This window comes from Cucurbita maxima, unplaced genomic scaffold (genome assembly GCF_002738345.1).
Source record: "Cucurbita maxima cultivar Rimu unplaced genomic scaffold, Cmax_1.0 Cma_Scf00102, whole genome shotgun sequence".
Lineage (NCBI taxonomy): Eukaryota > Viridiplantae > Streptophyta > Magnoliopsida > Cucurbitales > Cucurbitaceae > Cucurbita > Cucurbita maxima.
This window is the reverse complement of record NW_019272118.1, coordinates 62,654-65,975: the sequence shown is the minus strand read 5'-3', so window position 1 is coordinate 65,975 and position 3,322 is coordinate 62,654. Positions and strand designations below refer to the sequence as shown.

Here is a 3,322-nt window from a genome sequence, read left to right as displayed (position 1 = left end):
CTTCATATAAACATCTTCATTAAGAACGCCATGAAGAAAAGCATTTTGAATATCAATCTGCCGAATAGTCCAACCACGAGAAATAGCAAGAGATAGTAAGAGCCGAATGGTAGTGGGCTTAACAACTGGACTAAAGGTATCATCATAATCAACGCCATACTGCTGTTTAAACCCTTTAGCAACCAGGCGTGCTTTGTAGCGATCAACAGAGCCATCTGGCTTTTGCTTGAGTTTGAAAACTCATTTGCAATCAATAACGTTAAGACCAGCACGAGGAGGAACTAAGTGCCATGTCTTATTTTTTTGAAGTGCCTGAAACTCATCATTCATTGCCTGACGCCAGAGGGGATGCTCCATAGCAGTAATATGTGAAGTAGGTTCAGAGGCAGAAGACCGAACTACAAAATATGTTATTGTCCCATCTGTACGCACCTTGGGTTTCTTGATATTGTGCTTTAATCGAGTATCATACGGATGAGTAGTAGGTGCAGGATCCACATTTGAGGGAACAGCCGTATCAGCCGTTGCGAGGGGAGCAACCGATGCTACAGTAGTTGGTTGACCAGTGGCCGAGGATTCGACCGGGCATTGTGCAATATCATCTACTGGTGGAGGAGTCGAGGCCTCAATCATTGGCTGAACAACCGACGCCGATTCGCATGGCAGCGACGCGGAGGATTGCTGTGGCAATTTCGAAGTTGATGTAGACACCAAATTTTCTGCATCCAAAGAGTTAGTAGGCACATACATATGCATGTGATCATTCTCCAAATTAGTACTGCTATTACCCAAATGTGAGGCACCCAAATCAGGAGCATTATGCGTTGACTGCATGATTGAGGAAGAAATAGGTGGGACTCTCTTGAATGGAAAAACATTTTCATCAAATATGACGTCTCTAGACATATAGACACGACCAGAATCTGTGTCAAGACACTTATACCCTTTATGTAAAGAACTGTAGCCTAGAAAGACACATTTCTTTGATCGAAAAGAGAGCTTTTGTTTGTTATAAGGACGAAGATGAGGCCAACAAGCACACCCAAATTTTTTTAATAAAGAGTAATTTGGTGGGATATGAAAAAGATGCTCTAAGGGGCATTTGTTATCGATGACACGAGTAGGAAGACGATTGATGAGATATGTGGCTATAAGAAACGCGTCATCCTAAAATTTAATAGGTACATGAGCATGAGCTAGAAGGGCTAGGCCTGTGTCAACAATATGACGGTGCTTGCGTTCAGCAGACCCATTTTGTTGATGTGTGTGAGGGCACGAAACACGATGAGCAATTCCAAGGGAACGAAAAAATGTGTTATGAATTTTCTGATATTCCCCACCCCAATCAGATTGAACCCACTTGATTTTAGTATCTAGAAGGCACTCAACATGAGCTTGAAATTGCAAAAATATACGAGGAGCTTCTGTACGACCATGCATCAAATAGATCCACGAAAATTTACTGAAATCATCAATGAAGCTAATATAATATTTAAAACCCCCAACAGATGGAGGTGCAGGGCCCCAAACATCCGAAAAAATAAGTTCCAAAGGTGACGAAGACCTATGGAAAGAACTAGTATATGGTAACTGATGACTTTTTGCTGACTGACACGCATTACAAATTGACAAAGATGACTCACTAGCACACGAAATATTATTGAGACGCAAAATTGATTTTACTACTTGAGATGAAGGATGTCCAAGACGTGCATGCCATTGGTCGTGAGTAGTAGATCTGCTCACCAAGGCGTGCTTGAGATCATTGACATCGGATGGCTTAATAGGATAAAGACCAGATTCACACCTCCCATCTAGGAGACTTTTCCTCGACCGTCGATCCTTTATAGAAAAATGCCAAGGATGGAATTCAAAAAATACGTCATTATCACGAGAAAATTTATGAACGAAAAGAAGATGTTTGGAAATTTCAGGCACATGCAAAATATTATGCAATTCAAGAGGACGAGTAGCAGTATTAATTAGAGAATGACCAGTATGCAAAACACGCAAACCTGCTCCATTGCCGACTTGAACTTGTTCACCTCCATGATAGCGTTCACGCACAGCGAGACGATCTTGATAGGACTCATCCATCCTATGCCAGCAGCGGATAGCAGTATGCCCCACTTTGCCACAGATCTGGCAAAAAGGACGAGTAGATGGGCCACGACGATCACCAGCAGGACGAGAGAATGCATAACCTTGAGAACGACCACGACCACGATCCCTACGCCCACGATTCTTCTGCTGACCACCACGACAAGCATAATTGGCAGAAGATCCAAGATTTAACTGAAGTTCAGCCTGGTGTTGTAGTTGGCGAGCTTCATACGTCATTAAATGTGCAAACACATCATCAAGAGTGAGGGCTTCACTCTTGGTAGTCATTGAGGTGACGAAGGGATCATAGTCAAGGCCAAGACCAGCAAGAAGATACGCGATCACATCATCATCCTGCAAGGCAGAGCCGGTGGTGGCCAACTCGGTGGCTAGCCCTTTGATCTTGCAAAAATAATTTACAGCAGATTGATCTCGTTTCTTGTACGTGGCGAGCTCAATACGAATTTGAGTAGTGCGAGCACGAGTTGACGAAGAAAACATCCGTTGCAGGGTAGCCCACGCCTCCTTGGACGTAGTAGCAGCAACCACATCGTGAAGAATCTCCTCAGACATGGAGGAGAGAAGACCGCTAAGAACCTGTTGATCCTGATCATACCACTGATTATAGGCCGGATTAGAGACCAGCTCAGCACCAGCCGCAGTTGAGGAAGGTACCAACTTGGCAGGTGCGACATTAGTGCCATTGAGGTAGCCCATAAGCTTCGTACTCCGTAGATAGGGGAGGAGCTGGGCGCGCCATATGATGAAGTTGTTTTTGGTTAGACGAATTGTGACAGCATGGTGTAGAGTGCTTGGGCCAAAAGTCTCCATTGTAGTTGAGACGGTGTTGGAGATGGTGGATGGAGAGGAGGAGGAAGATATGGTAGACATTTAAAAATAAACCTTTGGCTCTAATACCATGTTAGGTTGAATGGCTCAATGACCTGACCTAGGGTCACGACCTCATGTATTTATAGATGTGTATAATGAAGATTACATTCTAAATCATAGATTTGGTAACAAACCAGTAAATCATAGATTTGGTAACAAACCAGTAAATCATAGATTTGGTAACAATCTAGTAAATCACTAGATTATCTTACTATACACAAATATGATCTACTCTACGTTTAACAAGAGGAAATTGGTTGGAAGAAAAATGCGTAAAAAAGGAGAGAGAGAATAACTGAATTCTGACTGCGTTCAAAATCAGGTTGTT

At 43.0% G+C, this 3,322-nt stretch overlaps 1 non-coding gene across 1 annotated transcript; it reads right to left on the bottom strand.

Annotated features, from left to right (window-relative positions):
• Positions 1–2,326: 2,326 nt before the first annotated feature.
• On the bottom strand, positions 2,327–2,466 carry LOC111473055. The gene has a single exon (XR_002715530.1). It is a non-coding gene; the product is annotated as a small nucleolar RNA Z247 (small nucleolar RNA).
• Positions 2,467–3,322: the final 856 nt, after the last annotated feature.